This window comes from Tachysurus vachellii, chromosome 16 (assembly GCF_030014155.1).
Source record: "Tachysurus vachellii isolate PV-2020 chromosome 16, HZAU_Pvac_v1, whole genome shotgun sequence".
In the NCBI taxonomy this organism is placed as follows: Eukaryota; Metazoa; Chordata; class Actinopteri; order Siluriformes; family Bagridae; genus Tachysurus; species Tachysurus vachellii.
The window spans coordinates 16,281,954-16,300,682 of NC_083475.1; the positions used below are offsets into that span (position 1 = coordinate 16,281,954).

At 38.9% G+C, this 18,729-nt stretch overlaps 1 long non-coding RNA gene across 2 annotated transcripts in view; it reads right to left on the reverse strand.

Annotated features, from left to right (window-relative positions):
- Positions 1-7,995: 7,995 nt before the first annotated feature.
- The window catches only part of LOC132859352 (uncharacterized), a 62,587-nt gene continuing 51,853 nt past the window's right edge, over positions 7,996-18,729 (reverse strand). For both annotated transcript variants that reach the window (XR_009649735.1, XR_009649734.1), the window contains exon 3: positions 7,996-9,362. This is a non-coding gene — a long non-coding RNA (uncharacterized LOC132859352). The remainder of the gene's footprint in view (positions 9,363-18,729) is intronic.

Consider the following 18,729-nt stretch of genomic DNA (forward strand, 5'->3'; position numbering starts at 1 on the left):
GACCAATAGCAAAGAGATAGGTGATGGTTGCTAGGATACGAGGTTGAATGGGCGGGGTTACCGTGCACGTGGTTTTGTCTGTGTACAGTGAAAAGCGCCATTGTTGTAACTGACACTCTGATGTGCTTCTGTGACTCTACAAAGTGCTTCTTTTGTAGAAAAACGTCAAGCAAATACACAGTCCTGCTATCAGCCGGTTGCAAACACACACTGTTAGTTCATACAGAGATAAAGATGACACACTTGACTGAATTTCATGACTGGGTGCCATTTTGCCTGTTTTTCCTCCTCACATTGAATTTAAGAAAATAATATTCCTTAAAACTAGTCAGAATATTTAGATATTAATGATTTACTTAAAATGTACATTAATTCATATCAAACACGGTCATGGGGATCTGGAGAACTTTACGCTGAGGGTACAATCTGAATCTGAATGCTCCATGAGATGGATATCGTCTGAATTTGGAAGAAAATTGGGAATGGTGGGAAAAAAGTACACTTTCTTCTTTTTTCATTTTCGATGATATCGTAATATTCCCTGACATGGTCACATTTGAGTCTAGCACAGTCTAGCCCTTATTACACAAAATCTAGATTAGATTTATAATAATGTATTTTAAATGAATAACTAAAGCAAACATTGTTACATCACAGCTTCAGAATCCCTGGTTTAACAGATCTGTTTCATAAGTTTCATGTCTTGTTCCTCGGATCACTTGGTTTTCCTCTGGTTTCTTCTAGTTTCCCCCAACCGACAAGTAGTTGAAACCTTTACCTGCCATTGAGCACCTTCACCACAGCAGATGTCTGCGCAGAGTTCACAACATCATCAAGGTCTCTTCGCATCCCAGTAACAAACTGTTTAATCTCCTTCCATCAAGAAGGAGATACAGGAACATACATACGCAACAGAACCAGCAGTTGTTTTTTTCCATCCACCATCACACTACTGAACTCTACACTACACCTTTAGAACACTGCTATAGCCTTGATATTTATAAACTGTACATATGTTTACATATATATCTATATATATTACATGCTGTACATATGTTTACATATATACCTATATATATTACACACTGTACATATGCTACATATTTATCTGCACTTGTCTATTTGCACAATTGCTACTCTTTGCACTTCTGGTAGATGAAAATAATGTTCTATCTATCTATCTATATCTATCTATCTATCTATCTGCTGTAGACAAATTAATAAATGAAATGCATTTGCTTTTAAAGTGTTCTTTTTATATAGTAAGCCGTGAATTTATCAGATATTCATTCATTCATTCATTCACTACCGCTTATCCGAACTACCTCGGGTCACGGGGAGCCTGTGCCTATCTCAGGCGTCATCGGGCATCAAGGCAGGATACACCCTGGACGGAGTGCCAACCCATCGCAGGGCACACACACACTCTCATTCACTCACGCAATCACACACTAGGGACAATTCTTCCAGAGATGCCAATCAACCTACCATGCATGTCTTTGGACCGGGGGAGGAAACCGGAGTACCCGGAGGAAACCCCCGAGGCACGGGGAGAACATGCAAACTCCACACACACAAGGTGGAGGCGGGAATCGAACCCCAGCCCTGGAGGTGTGAGGCGAACGTGCTAACCACTAAGCCACCGTGCCCCCCTTATCAGATATTCAGATTACAAAAATGCTTATCCTCCAGCGTTTCCTCTTCTCTAACCAACAAGTCTTACATTCATCTTAGAAACAGCTCTGGCAGGCAACTTTAATTCTCTTGAACACCCACATGTGCTGGCACTTAACAGAAACTTTATTCAGTCTCTAAAAAAAGGTTCATCAGCAAGGCAAAAGAAAATAATACTCATAAAATGTACCAGGAAGAAAAATGACAAGGCAGAAACCACCATGACACATTTCACTTTATTCCAACATAACCACCAAACCTACACAATACAGATACTGTTTTTTATTTAAATATATATGATTAACATCAATTGCACAAATAACAGCCTTGATTGCTATATTATAAATATAAAACGAGAGGACATTTTTATTATATGGTTTACTCTGCGCAGCTTAGGCTAATAAAGCATGAACAATTCCCTGACGGCATAAATCCTAACAAATGAACTAGTCTCTAAAGATTTATTTCAGAACATTTAAACGTGCCCACTGGAATAACTGAGCTCTGCATCAGCACTCCTGGTGAGGTGCCAATAAACTGCTTCACAACAGCACAATACAATGGCATGGTGAAACACAGCTGAAGATTATTTCACAAAAATTGCCAATAAAAAATCTCAGTAAATATGTTTAAATCGAAAAGTTCAACTCAACTCATATTTAGATTGTAGCATAAAACATTTATACAAAAGAAATCAATATGATTACAAATCACATATGATTGCAAATAAGCATAGTAGCCGTTTCCTTTAATACAGAGAGGTTTCTGCGTGTAATTTAGAATACATTTTCCTAGCCAACAGTTTTAACAGTACATATTTCAAAACATAAGATGTTAATCTGGAGAGAACATCCAAGAATCCATTCAAGAAAGAAGGATCAAAAATTTTGTTTTCAATGCTGGATTAAAAACACCAAGAAAACAGATTGTGTTCTGATAATAAAGCCTGGCTACATCAGAATTTATTTATGCTTATGATAATATTTACTGCAATCACTGGAACATTGATGGAACAAATGTTCTATAATAATCTAAAATATAATTATAAAAATAATATTTCATCTGTTAAAGATTTGTTTTGAATTTCACGTCGATGCAATCGGGAGAAATGAAGGTCCAGAAAACAACACCTGGAAAGGTGGAGGTCTGCTCTGGAAAGAAGTTCATGAAAGTCAGTTGTAGTAAGAAAGAATACATGTGTATGAACGAGAGGAAGGGAAGTAGTAGAACAGTGAGGTTACAGGGGGCTGAGGTCAAAAAGGTACAGGAGTTTAAGTATCTGTGGTCAACTGTTCAGTGTGACGGGGAGTGTGGTGAAGAGGTGAGTGCAGAAGGGTTGGAGTGGATGGAGAAAAGTGTCACAACTGTTGTGTGACAGAAGAGTGTCAGCAAGAGTGAAAGAAAAGGTAAAGAAGACAGTAGAGAGAGCAGCTCTGCTGTATGGGTTAGAGACTGTAGCAGTGAGGAAAATACATGAGGCAGAGATGAGGAGGTTGAGGTTCTCTTTAGGAGTGACGAAGATGGACAGGATTAGGAACGAGCACATCAGAGGGACAGCTCAGGTTGGCTGTTTTGGGGACAGAGAGGATAGATTGAGATGGTTTGGACCTGTACAGAGGAGGGAGATGGTTATATTGGTAGAAGGATGTTGGAGATGGAGCTGCTAGGTAAGAGGTCAAGAGAAAGGCCAAAGAGGAGATACATGGATGTGGTCTTAGAGTAGAGGATGTCGAGGTTAGAGTTAGGTGGAAACAAATCATCCGCTGTGGCGACCCCTACTGAGAAAAAAACGAAAGTAGTAGAAGAAGGTCCAGAAAATAGGTGGATGAAAGTTGGGTGAGATTTCCACCCATCAGGAAAGAATATAGTTACAATTGATATAGGTTTAAAACGTTAAAAAAAAGCCTGATGAACTCTTTTCAGCAAAGGCCAAAAGTTTTTCCGTGTACTTTGTCATGTCACACTTCACAGTGGTGGTTAATGACTCACATCCAAGTAGACACACAGGGTTTTTGTAGTTTTTTCCACACAAATGTTTATATCATCAAAATAATTCATAAAAACCCATTTCTGCTCTCTGACTTGCCTCAAGTGCTTGCATCTAAAATTTGAAGGTGTTTAATCTTTATCTACTAAAATTCTGTAAAAAAATAAATAAATAAATAAAAATAAAAAAAACAGTGTAATAAATAAAATAATTAGTTTGTGAATACTGATTGAAAGAGACCCTCATAGCATCCTAATTACATTGCTACACAAATTACAACAAAACCAATAAAGTACATTTTATCTCATTATTTTGTGCAAGATGAGCATTTTCTTATCATTCAGGACTGCTCTGTCATCAACCCCTGACAAAGAACATGTTTCTGTTAATCTCTCATCTTAAATATGAAGGATCAGTTGTGAGTAAGAATACCTATTTAACTTTCACCAGATGTCTGTAAATAGTCTTGTACACTATCTGGTCTATCTGGACAAACAAAAAAATATTATCTACAGAGGAAGCATGCAAGACTGAACATGAATAAATTACAGGAGCATGAATTAAAGATCGGTTCATGGTTGTTTATTCACTTACTGTGAAACGTGGCAATAAACTAAAGCATGTCTTTTTTTTGGCAGGACATCAAGTCAAAATTGGAATAGCAAAACTGCAATCTGGATGAAAAGTAATACATAAGACTTGCTTGAAAGCTTTAAAATTGATTGACACCTTTATTACAAATCATCAGAAAGTGTTGCCTTGAGCGCTGCCTCCGCCAGTTCACTCACTCACTCACTCACTCACTCATTTTCTACCGCTTATCCGAACTACCTCGGGTCACGGGGAGCCTGTGATCTCAGGCGTCATCAGGCATCAAGGCAGGATACACCCTGGACGGAGTGCCAACCCATCGCAGTACACACACACACACTCTCATTCACTCACGCAATCACACACTACGGACAATTTTACAGAGATGCCAATCAACCTACCATGCATGTCTTTGTACCAGGGGAGGAAACCGGAGTACCCAGAGGAAACCCCCGAGGCACAGGGAGAAGAGGCAAACTCCACACACACAAGGCAGAGGCGGGAATCGAACCCCCAACCCTGGAGGTGTGAGGCGAACGTGCTAACCACTAAGCCACCGTGCCCCCTCCACCGGTTCACTTCTTTATTAAAGTAATATACAGGATCTCAAAATCATCAGCTGTTAAGTGTCAATGTTTACTGCTGAGCTTCACAATTAACAGTTCAACCAAATTTGTAACACATAACGTACATAAACCTAATGCCTAATACTACAGAGATGAATTCATTATTCTGATTAGTCTGAAGGTGTTGATTCATTTTCTAGACAGTGGTGCCGATGTAAGACAAATCATATATTTATACAGTATATCATATTAATGCACATCTTCTAAAATGTAAGCGTTTCTATAGTAACAACTCAAGGACAAAGACTTGTTCTATATGGTCGATGCTACACAATAAACAGCTTTAAAACTACGATTGTAGAGAAGATGATTATTGAGCATTTTGGAAGCAGTGTCCAGTATCAGAGTTCAGGGAAAGGTGTAATTATTTGTTTAAGTTGTGCAACATGAGAAAGTCTTCAGGATGAAGTGCATTTTCATTCAGGAGAAAAAGAGAGGATGGTGATAGACTGTTTATAGGTGTTAAACGGAAGTAATGAACTAACTTGTTGCGATCATTCAGCATTATAAAAATACAGAAAATGAAATATATGGCATGTCTTTTTTCTTCAATGAACATTTAAACCGAAAAATAAACTGCTCCAAAGTTTTTCTTCTTCTTACATGACAGAGTTTTTGTCCCTGAAACAAATTAAAGCTAGGATACTGTACATGACATGCTATAACCCAATTCAGTCCTTTATAACACATTCAAACTGACGTTTTCATTCACACACAACTTCAGCGTGGGCGGACAGGTGGTTTAGGCAAGTTTAAGCCTGAACATGCAATGAGATGAACCCACTCGCAGGAACACACACACAGCTTCTACATCGAACGGGGAGAATGAAGAAATTGTCCCCAGGCATTATAACCGATTTCAAATGGTGCTAGAAGAAATAGCAGACTCTAAGCACCAGAAGAAATCAGTCATCCTTGGATGGGGTGAGAGAACAAGGAAGGGATCTTTTGCATCTTCCATCACAAGTCCACACAGCGCCGTTCAGGAAAATCAACAAAGACTTGGGATTCCTACAGAAGCAATATGTTTATCAAACGATCAGTGATGAATAGATGAATGGATTTGTAACCAGAGACAATGTATTAATTTTACTCTATATCCCTTGCCCTATGTTCACATTAGCACGAATCAAATCACGTGTTGCTTGTACTGTAGTTTGTTTCTAAAGCAACCACTTCTGTTGTTACGATAAGAAACATTAATATTCAGAGTATAAACGGTTCAACAGTTCAAAAAATAAAAATGAAACAGTATACAATTCAGTGTGAAATATGTTGTTTGACACTCGTTTACATGCTGCATGCTAGGCTTATACATATATATATATATATATATAAATATATATATACAGTACACACATGCCAGCTTCATTCCTTACTTTGTTCTTCTTCCTAATGTATCTGGACACATTTAATAAAAGGTCTTGTATGGCAGGGAAAGATGAAAGCATGGTCAAACATTAAATGGGAACTAATTGCAGGATGTAGAGCGGTCAGTGGGGAATCGAAGAAATGTCGGACTGCAAGTGCCTCAGGAAGGGTCAGAGGGTTTTTTCCAAACAAAGCATATGAATTTGTCATTTTACAGAATCTACTACGTAGAATTGAAGAAAAAAAAACTCAGTTCAAATGCATAGCTTTGTTGTTTACCGCTGCAGCTAAAATCTCAGCCCATTGTTGCACATGTAAATAAAGTCGTGGGCTAATGGTTAGAGAGTTAGAGAGTCTGACTCCTAACTCTAAGGTTGTGGGTTCGAATCTCTGGCCGGCCACGACTGAGGTGCCCTTGAGCAAGGCACCGACCCCCTCCAACTGCTCCCCGGGTGCCGCAGCATAAATGGCTGCCCACTGCTCCGGGTGTGTGTTCACAGTGTTTGTGTGTGCACTTTGAATGGGTTAAACGCAGAGAACAAATTCTGAGTATGGGTCACCGTACTTAGCCGTATGTCACGTCACTTTCACTTTAAAATAGAAAATAAATGGCTACTTGTCGGTTTGTTATCCTTTAGTATGAATGAAGGTTACTGTTCTAAATATCCTGGAGCTGACGTGATTAGTGAGTTCGCTCGTGTAACCCATGTGGTTTCATTTGCTTCTCCACAGCTGCCATTCCTCTTCAGGAACACTGATTTCAAATGGTGCTAGACACTGGCTTAAACACATCTAATCCACCATGTGAAACCAGCATCCGGGAGAAGATTCACCCTCGGGCACTCCACCAAGCTGTGTGGAAGTGTACAGGCTGAAAAAGAACAGGAAAACAAGGAAAAAGAGAGAAAACAATGTGAAAACAGGTGGTTCGGTTTTAAAAGGAAGCGGCTCCTCCTGTTAAAACAAACGAGGCCAGTACAGTGATTGGCAAGTCTGCCAAACTGGATTCTGTCATGATGACGGAAGAACCTTGCATAGCCGGTGATGCGAGTTGAAGAGCAGACTTCATGCATTGTGTGCTCTGTTTATCTGTGAAAATAGGCTCTAAAAAATCACTGCATGACTTACAGTCGTGGGAGGATGACGTTAGGACCTTGTCGAGGGCGACTGCTAGGAGTCAGAAAATATGAGTCACAGAGTCACGGGTTCACTAAACAGTTTAAAAGAGACAATCAGTGCCGTGTACTCACCTGAACTTTGATCGGTGGTTGGTGAACGTGCTAGACTTCTGTTTGATGTGTATGTAATCATAAATGTGAAAAAAACATCAGTTTGATCGGCTTTAACCAACTCAGACTCTGCTTTGGTAGTGTCGATTTTTCAAAGCAGGTTTTACTGTATGCCAAAACCCATTTACATCTCAAAAAACCCACAAAAAGACCTGAAAACAAGCCCAGTGGAACAAGGAGACACATTTTTCTTCATTTTCTAAGCCTTTGTGTGGGAAACTATGCCACTGTGTGCAAGCATTTCTGAATTTTTGCGATATCTGCAACATGACTATTTTACATCGCATGCTACGCTCGTTATATAATTCTCTTCCAATCACTGAAATGTACAATATCTTACACCAGAAACGCCTCTAGCAGACTTTTATTTTCTACCTGCAGCTTTGTTCTGAAACCAGAGCAATACGGCATAAAAACAAAAGCAACGAAATAGACAGTGTAACTGAGCATCATTCAACATTGACAAATGTACGGTGTAGATTTAGATCCTAATGAGCAAACCAGAGGGAAGGACAGTGGCAAGAAAAACTCAACTGACAAAACACGAAGGGAAAAAACCTTGAGAGAAAGCAGACTCAAAAAAGCCGCCCGTTCTCTTCTAGGCTGACTTCAGATTATAAATCCTTACAATATACAGACAGAGAAGAGTCAAAACAAACAGTACTAAGTGTGTTGAAAGCTTGATGAGTCCTGGGATGATTTCATTTGTGACTGCATGCTCTATTGAGATTGTGGAACGATGCCACATTACATAAAGAATACACTTCTGGTGGATAAATTAGTAACTTCTGGGTAAATAATCAGTAGATAAATAAGATTCTGTCACGAGGAGAGTTATTTTCGACTCATCCTCCTATGGGTGTACCATAGGTGTTGTCTCCCCTGGTTTAAACTGTCAAACAAATGCATGATTAAATCTGTTGATTGTTTGTGACCACAGGTTTGGCACTGAAATATGTTGTGCCACCCTCAGTTTCACTCCAACTCTGACCTCAAATCACTCTAAGTGAATCATAATAATAGGTATTATAATCAAGTATTATAAAATACTGAGCAACTACAAAGTAAATGCAATCGATATCTAGAAATAATTATTTGGTGACACAACTTTTGTATAAAAAAGCTGGTGTGCAGTTCTGTGTGTAAACACAAGAGGGCAGTATTTCAGTGGTAAATCAGAGAAGTTTGAGAAAACACAAATATGCACAACCCTTCCCCCAACACACACACACACACACACACACACACACACACACACACACACACACACACACAAGTACTTCCTACGCTTCAAATAAGTCTGTGTGTGTATGCCTGTATAAAATGGAATATGGAAGCATCATTCCCTTCATCCCATCATCACCCAGTCACTCCACTTCCTCTTCCATTCTCTCCCAGGAAGTGACACAAAAACAAAAAAAAGGCATTCATAGACACATGCTCAAAAATCACTACCAGTGATAGCATCAGCTGCTTCCTGCTTCCTCCTTTTCAGCCTGCTTGGATGGTTCAGCTGGTGTTTATATAACCTCTCTGTGCCTCTTTCCACACAGCCATCCAGGTTTCCAGCAAGGATGGGTAAACACTTTCCGTTTTCACTCCCTCTGAGTGAGCGCTGGAATGACGTGACTCCTGGAAAGCCGCCGTTTGCCCGGGTTAGTGTTTTCCCCTCTGACTGCCCTGACAGAACCACACTTCATGCTACATGTCTTTTGTCTCTGTGCGATGGTAGTCAGGTGGTAAACAGAGAGCGGTGGGAGGGGAGATCTGTATCCGAAAAGGATAGATGTAGAAAGAGAAGAGAAAGAGGGATAGAGATGGAGACTGAGAGAGAGAGAGAGAGAGAAATAGAGAGGACATATGGAAGCAAAGACAGACCATGTGAATGGATTTACAATAGTATTTGGTGTCTAAGGGTATAAAGATTAAAACATAAGGTGTCCGGTTACTGGAGAATATGTTATGGTGCCTTATTCATTCGTAACCAACACATTCTACTTATCTTTCACCATTTATTATTACATTGCATATTATGGATCATCCACAAAACAAGATATCATTTACTTTCCGGAAGCGTTCTCTTTCTACCGAACTCTTGAAGTTAATAAAATGAAAACAACATAAAAAAAACAAAACAAAAAAAAACCAGAAAGCATAGATTTGATTGTTAGTATAACAATAAGGTATTTGAACGAGTACATTAATATAACAAATACTACTGTCTGAGAGCTGTATTGTGCCTCCAGGGTTAGGGTTGGACTCTGTCTCTGCCCTGTGTACTGTGTACTGTCTCCCTATGCTTTCCTCCAGTTTCCTCCCTCAGTCCAAAGACTGTAAATGTGCCTGTGATGGCTTGACACCCCACCCTGGATATCCCATGCTTTCTGCACAGAGTCTCCTGGGATTGACTCCAGGTTTCCCGTGACTATGTAGTACAGAAAATGGACCTTCTGACCAACCAGGATTGAGAATTGAGTAATTGAACTTCAACGACTTACATTTTTATCGCAAAGTGAGTAATTGAGGTTTAAGGTCCTTTCTCAGGGGTCTAGAAGTGATAATTTGGTGGACCTGGGATCCAAACTCACAACCTTCCAATCAGCAGTCCAACACCTTCACCACTAGGCCCTATGGACCAAAAGTAATGAAGCGTAGCCGTCACGAGCACTTCACTAAATAAGAACCATTACTCATCCAGTACAGGTAAGCACGATTTTTTTTCTTCACCGGATACCAATTATCCATCCTCAAGTTATTTAAGCAGCTGTCGTGACAGAGCATGAGTCATCAAAATATCCTATCTAGCCTAATACATCATATTCGCACTGCTCTGCCGGACAAAGCGGTCTCTCTGAGGAGATCCTTGACAAGCTCCATGATCTCTAAAATGGAAATCAATTTGAGATGATGGGTCTCGACTTTTGGTGTTCTGATAATAAAAGTCAGATGTGGATATATATATATATATATATATATATATATATATATATATATATATATATATATATATATATATATATATATATAGGTATAGATACATGCAGATGCAGATGGCAGAAGAGTGGAATATTTCTATTTATATTTCAGTTTAACATCCAGCGATGATTCATATGTGAATCAGAAATGGTAGTGTGTGTGTGTGTGTGTGTGTGTGTGTGTGTGTGTGTGTGTGTGTGCGTGTGTGTTATTATTAAAAGGACCTAATTAACGCTTAGCAGAGGGCGTGATATCAAAGCGTGACGCACAGCAGCACAGAGTGTGTTGTTCTTTCACACATACAACCACCCCCCACCCCTCGAGATGCTGCCATCCTTGTGTGATGTGTTATTCCTGTAAGGGGTCCCAAAGGCGACAACTCATTAAACTCTGACGTCCAGCTGAATGAGACATAACATGAGGTCTGAGCACAAGCAAGCGCTTTATAAAGACCAGGTGTGTGACAATGTCTCTCTCACACACACACACAAACACGTGCATGCACACACATGCACACACACACACACCACGGTGACATGTGAGAACTTATCAAACCGGATGAGTCAAACAAAATCAATGGAACATGAAGAGGAAAAGTACTGATGAAAAAGAATTAATTTAATTACAAATAAAATAACTAAGTTGAGATTAAACACAGCACAGCACAGCAACACACCCAGAGCCAGAAATAGACCATCGGTGCTATTCACCTAGTAGATCAACTGCTCACTCAACTTAAAGGCAGGGTCTCCGATTTTTGAGAAATGCTTCAGAAAACTGAGTCGGGCCGAATAATAAAAAAATCGAAAACAAAAATCAAAACAAACGTGTAGCCAATGAGCAGAAAGGGGCGGGGCTTGTCAATATGCGGCGGAGAGAGTGTTCAGTGTGCATGTGTGACATTAGCAGAAAGCGGTTTTAACAATGGCATGGAGGATAAAAACAAAGAAAGAAAGCTAAGAAAGGCTTACGATAAGGTAAGAAGTAGGACGTGTTAATATAGGATCAGCTTTCCAGCGCTGGAGAGAACTGAAGGAGCAGGAAATTGGCGCATATTCACAGATTGGAGTTTCCCGAGTCAATAACTCCTGAGCTAAACGCTGTTACTACACAAATAACACCTCTTTTCTATCGTAGTAATGTAGAGACGCAGCTACAACCGCGTTTTAATACTAACAGCGTTTAGCTCAGGAGTTATTGTCTCGGGAAATTCAACTTTACTTAAGACGCCGAGGCGCTTTTTTCCTTCTCGATAGGTGAGTAACGTTGGTTTTGCTTTGTTACACAGAACTAATATATGCCGTCCTTTGCATGATTATGCTTGTGTGTCATTTTTGCTTGTTTGTTTATCTGCAATCGTATTGTTCTTCCCTTCAGCTATGATAAAGACACGTTTCTTTCCATTATTTGCCTGGGTTGCGTATGTATGTGTGGGCGGAGCTATCAATACAGGGGTGGGACCCATTTGGGTTAGGGGTGTGTTTGTTTGGGTGATTTCAAATGTCAACATTGGCTTTTAAAAATCGGAGACCTCACCTTTAAGGTAAATGTAAAGAGTGACATTTATCTGTAGCTAAAGGTTTAGTAGCTGTAAAATAAACAACGTACAGAATTTATGGCTGCAATACTGATATAAAAAGAGTCGGGACGCTCTTGGATTTCTGTGAGATGTTTTGTTTTTTACCTTTGTTTATAACCAGAATTTTAGTGGTTGAAGATAACACTTTCAAATTTTTGATACTTTTAAACAAACACTCGGGGCATCATGGGTTTGATATTACCATTTACTTTGAAGATAGAAATATCTGAGTACAAAAAAAATGAACCATTTTTGTTGTTATTGGAACTTTTCTCTGAATACATCGCCCATAGCAGGCTATGTAAAAATAGAACATTTACAAATAATTGGAAAAAAATCCCCTGAAAAAGCCCTGAGTTTCTACTTGTGTATGAGTCATTAAACACCGCTGTGGTGTGACATGATTATGATATTCAGTGATGAACATGGACACAACAAAACAGGCACTAATTCCATTTTTTGGTTAAAAAAATAAATAAATAAATAAAATAATAGGTAATGTAATATTAAGATAATAATAAGATTATAATATTAATTATTAATTAAAACGAATAGTATTATTTATATATTATAGTATTTTATTTAATTATATAATATTATAGTATTAATTATTAATTATTAATTAGTCTGCTAGCGTTCCACACTTTAGTGCTCTCGGTCCCATTAATGCACGATTTTTCTGCAGATTTTTTTTATTTTTTTTAAATGCATTTCAAGTAGAATTTCTTGTGCTTTTTTGTGGAAAACTACTTGAATTGGTGAAATTGCAAAGCAGAGGATTCATAAAAATAATTAGTTTTTGTATGATAACTGTGCTCATGTTCGATTTACGTGATTCACTTTGGCTAAATGTGCGTCTTGGCCTGAATCTGTGGAAAATCTGCTGCTATTCTGAAAAAATTCAAGCTCCTTTGAATATCAAAGAATTTGTTTGAGATTGCTTGAATTTCTGCAACTGCAAATCCTTTAGGAACTGATATCTGGCAAATTTGCAATTTGACGGTAGATCAATGGCTGATTCCCATCTATTATGGGATATAAGTCTCAGAGGTGGGAGTAAGTCACACATGTGCAAGTCACAAGTATGTCTCAAGTCATGAATGTCAAGTCAAAGTCAAGTGGAGTCTTTTTTTAATATTTGTCAAGCAAGTCTCAAGTCTCAAATTTGCGACTTAAGTCTGACTCGAGTCAGGTCGAGTCCCCCATCTCTGAGTCATTTAACTTAAGTCCAAGTCAAGTCTCAAGTCATGAATGTTGAGTCAAAGTCAAGTCGTGTCTTGTTTTAATATTTGTCAAGCAAGTCTCAAGTCTCAAATATGCGACTTAAGTCTGACTCGAGTCAAGTCATATGACTCGAGTCCCCCATCTCTGATAAGTCTATATTTGAAGTGAAAAAGGAGATAAATCCATTGATTTTGCCATGAATTCATTCTGATTGTGGAGTAGCGGAATCATGGACATTTTGACATAGCGAAATGTCTGGCTTCGCATATAAAATGTCTACTCAGCATATAAAATAAAGTAAATCATAGTAAATGTAGTAAGTAAAACTTTTATAGTGTTAAAGTAGGTTACATGAATAAAATTTCCGTGATTTTGGGATTGTTTTGTCACGTTACCAGTGATCAAGCCACAGTGATGGATCTGATGGGTTTTTCCAAAAATACCACATTTATTTTTATGGCTTTCTGCTCACTAGGTCGAATCCACTAATAAGCAATAGTGTGTCAATTGAAGCTGTATTAAACTGAACCGTGTTCAACTATTACTTTGTTTGATCTCATTAAGACTCCCTTTAAGAATCCCCTTTAAAAATAACCACTGCAGGTACAACAAGCACATTCTCATCCCCTTCCACAAACACAATAATATTATTCCCCCGATTCCCATAATGCATTTCCTTTCCCCAAATACTTCCAGTTAATTACTTTCTCTCATATAGCCACTCACTCTAATCCAAGACATGAGCTAGAAAAATTCTCTCGAATTTCTCTGGTGAGTTTCTGGGGAATTTCAAACATCTGGCTGAAACTTCTGAAGGCTTTACAGTAACAGATTGACCTCTGGCCCACTTCTGCTCACGCTGTATGTCACAGAGGAAGGAGAATGAATTTTTTTTTTTTTTTTTACGGGGAAAACGTAAAAAGCCATAACAATCTAATTGAAGTGGAGGTATACATTTGGCAGCAAGGGAAAATAACCGGAGCTCTGGAAAACCAGGAAGAGAAGCAATGAGAAAAAAACAGACCTCAGAGTGGACTGTCTTTCTAACTCTCATTACACACACACACACACACACATACATAAATACACACAAACACACACACGAGAAGCACAACCGAGGGCAGGTTTCAGTACAACGTGAGCTGGATGAAAGAGGGGATGTGATGAAGTTTGAGTCATAGTAAACATTCCACATTTACTTAGAAGCCTGTCTTCTATTAGCATTCATCTTATTCGGTTGTGTGTGTGTGTGTGCATGTGTGTGTGTGTGTGCGTGCAGCTTTGACTAGCACAAAAAATATTTGCTACTGACAAATGAAACCCATTCAGTTCCTCACTAAATGAAATTTGCTCTCTAGTGCTCTCTAGTGTACTATCATTCAGTCCCACTCTTGTCCCCTTGTGTAATTTGTACTTTGATTGGATGACGTCTGCTTTGGTTTAACTTTAACAGCTTTAACAACTTATTGTACAAATGATTGAGAAAATATTCCATCTCTATTTCAGAATTTCCACACACGTTCTTATTTTCTGCTAGAGACGTGTTACGGACGTCACGGTGACACAGATTTAAATAAATTAGCGACAATAGATCCTAAATCTAGGGGGTGTTCGAATCTGTAGCAATTTCTCACTTCACATGAGTCAGTGATAGGCTACATGAATTAAAAGTCTGATCAAGATGATATCATGATATCAGACCCCATCTCGTTTCATACGCAGTGAGACCAAAGGTTTATAGACACCATTTGGCAGACACCCTAACAGTGGCAGAAGCGTGGACCTGGGATTTGAACTCACGTCCATCCAACCACTTAACCACTAAGCTACCACAAGACCATCATATTCATATGTGGTGTTTTTCCGCAAACTGTTCCCACAAAGCTGGAAGCACACACACCTGTATGGGATGACTTCGTACGCTGTAAATGTACAGTTTTCCTTCACTAGCATTAAAGAACCAGGAATTTAGGTCAGTGATGATATGGTGTGTTAAGTTGGAGTGAAAGAACTTCTGCACTGAACTGGAACATGGACTTCACCCAACATGAGCGCTGGATCTCAATAATGCTCATGTAGCGGAATGATCACAAATCCAACATCCATCCCTTCCCAGAACAGTAGAGGTTATAGGGAATAAGTCTGGAATAGGATGTTCAATGACACTTGTGGGTGTGTGGCTTTAGGTGTCCACAAACCTTTGACCATATAGTGTATGTCAAGCTGTTTGCTAACAGGAAATAAGATTTGGCTATATTCCAATTGATTCATTTATTTTCTCAAATTAATTAAAATAGAAAAAGAAGAAGAAAGCTTAGTCCATTTCCACCAGCCAGTCCTGTCACGGCATGAGTGCAGAATGGAAGTGGTTCTGAGAGTGATATACGACTCTATAAATGACTCAGAATGACTCATGCAGAACCGACGGCTGCATCTCCACGTGACCAGCAGACTGTTTGGCTCTTTGCTCCTGGATCTCTGTCTCTTTTTATATATTTCTTTTTAGCCCCATTTGCTTTCCATTTCAACACCCAGACCTCACTTCCTCTGAGTCAGGCAGCAAGTAGTCCCCAAATCACGACTCGTGTAAAGAGCCGCGACCTCTGGCAATGACTAACCCTTAATAAAAGAGCAAAAAAATTCACAAGTCCCAGCTGCATGTGTAGCGGACACTGGCGAACCCTTTGATAGGCTGTCGACAACATGGATTGCTAACCGCACGGCCGATTCATACAGAAGAAATCCGGCAGTCCTTGCCCCTTTTGGCAGCATGCCAGAATGACTTCCCAAAAATCGAAAGGAGCCATGAAAAAAAAAAGGCTTACGGTAAAGCAAGCCAGCCTTCCTGGAATTCTGACGTGCTGGATGGATGACTGTACAGAACAATAATAAAATCTGATAAGTTAGAGGAACTACAGATTTGAAAAAAATGTGTATGTGCAAGATAAAAAGCCCAATTGTGACATTGTGTGTTTAATAGTTTATAAAGTTTATTTTACTTTCCTTTACTGAAATATCTTCAGGGGGAAAAAAAAGCCTGCTATTAAAATGTAGATCATAGAAATACAGTTTTAATGACGTCATGAGGACTCTAACTGTACGAAAACAATGATGGGGGAAGCTTCAGAGGCAACTGCTGGAGTGGGAATTGGAGAACTTGTGAAAACAGTACATTCTGGTGTCTAAAAGATGACTTGTGTTGTGGCTTGCAGTTAATGTACACTACAGTGTAATGTACTTGGATTCTTAGAAGTATTTTTGCACACTGCAGGGATGAATCCTGTGTGTTGACTAATTGTTATGTAATGCACTACACCCTACTGCCACGCTCTCTAAACATCCTGTCTTACCTCCCAGTTCATTTGTTGACTTATATTAGATTAGATTAGATTAGATTAGATTAGATTAGATTAGATTCGATTCAACTTTATTGTCATTACACATGTACAAGTACAAGGCAACAAAATGCAGTTTAGGTCTAACCAGAGTGCAATAGTAGCAAGTGCAGGATATACAGTGTTTACAAAAGTTAAATAAGTTAAATAAAGTGGTAATATGGAAGTAATTTACAGATGTGTGTGTACTATGAACATAATATACAGATGGCTATAACTATAAACTGAAATTTACTGAAATTTACTAAATTAACAAAATATATGGCTATTACTACAAACAGTAATTTACAGATGTGTTTTATATATATATATATGTATATATATATGTATATATATATATATATATATATATACATACATATATATATATATAGATAGATAGATAGATAGATAGATAGATAGATAGATAGATATAGATATATAGATATAGATATAAATATCTATCAAAGATGTATCAAAGCTTAGTTCAATAAGAAAGTTCAGATCTTTTTGTCCTCTTTCAATAAAACGGTAAGAAAAATCCGTTCAGAAACCTGAAACTCCAAACCCAGAGCCTCACGGATACATCCAGAGTGTACTGTTTTGCTGACATGTGCCCAGAGTTTCCAGGATCAGCTCTGGATCCACCAGGATAAAGCAGATAAACGCCAACCTCCTGTCAAAAACCTCCGATCCATGTCTTTTGGAGTTTCGTGACTACTGACGTTCTTCACCGCGAATTACTGACCAAAGGAAAAGATATAAAGTATCGGCCGATCATCAACCCACTTAACAACTTAGCAAAGCTTTGTCTTTATGCTTTCCACAAACCGTAAGCCAGAACGTCCTCATTAAAAAGACTTTTAGATTTGCAGCCATTAGTGTACAGTGCATTCGGAGAAACCATAGACAGGCCAGTGCCTGAATTATTCAGAGCCATTTTATTGTGTTATTTATTTACTAACAAAACCAAGCAAAACATCTGGTGGATGTTAGTACTACAAGCAAAAATGCAGATGAAAGCGGCCTTAGAGGAACTGATAGTGTATAGTAACTCATATAACCACTCTGGACAACAGTGTTGAGCCGATAAGCATCTCAGAATGCACACATGTTAAACCTTGAGCTCTTCAACAGCAGAAGAACACATCTGGTTCCACTTCTGTCAGCCAAGAACAGGAATCTGAGCCTACTATGAGCACAAGCTCACCAAAACTAGGCAGGTGAAGATACCAAGAGAAGTGTGATATTAAAATCACTAGTCATTAATATTACACAAATTTCCTTTTCGCAGATCTGCTGCTTCACGGGTTCATGTAAAATTGATGCTAGTTAATCACAATAAAACTCCCTTACATCAGTTACCAGAGAATCTATCAATCATCTACAGAGAAAACCACACCCTATAGCAATGTCTAAAGATGTACTGTCTAACCACATATAAACAACAGAACGAAATATTGTTCTTCATGGCCTTGGTGAGATATTTACATAATATATGGACAAGCCATTCATCCAACTATTTTCTGGAGTCTATCCCAGGAAACTCAAGGCACAAAGCAAGGGATTGTTGCCGCTGGATGGGGTGCCAACCCATCGAAGAGAACAATCTTACACAGACTATGGACAATTTAGAGATGTCAATCAGCCTAAAACGTGTGTCTTTGGTTTGGAGGAGGAAACCATGTACCCAGAGAAAACCCTTAAAGCAGGGCGAGAACAGGCAAACTTTATGCTCAAGCCTTAACCCTGCAGCTCTGGAGGTGGGAGGCAAACATGCTAACCACTAAGCCACCATGCCCATATATGGGCGGCATGTAGTGCAAATCAGGTAAAGTTCTAGAGAAACTAGACACCAAGATATAAGACAATACTGTATATCCACAATACACTCATGTACACGCACAGCTACAGGTGTGACTGACATATGACATAACTATAATTAAAAACCAGAGTGCTTTTATTGAAGTGAAACAAACTGCGTCTATAACTCTATACAGCCCTGGAATCCGCAAAGCAGCGGGAAAGTTTAGTAATC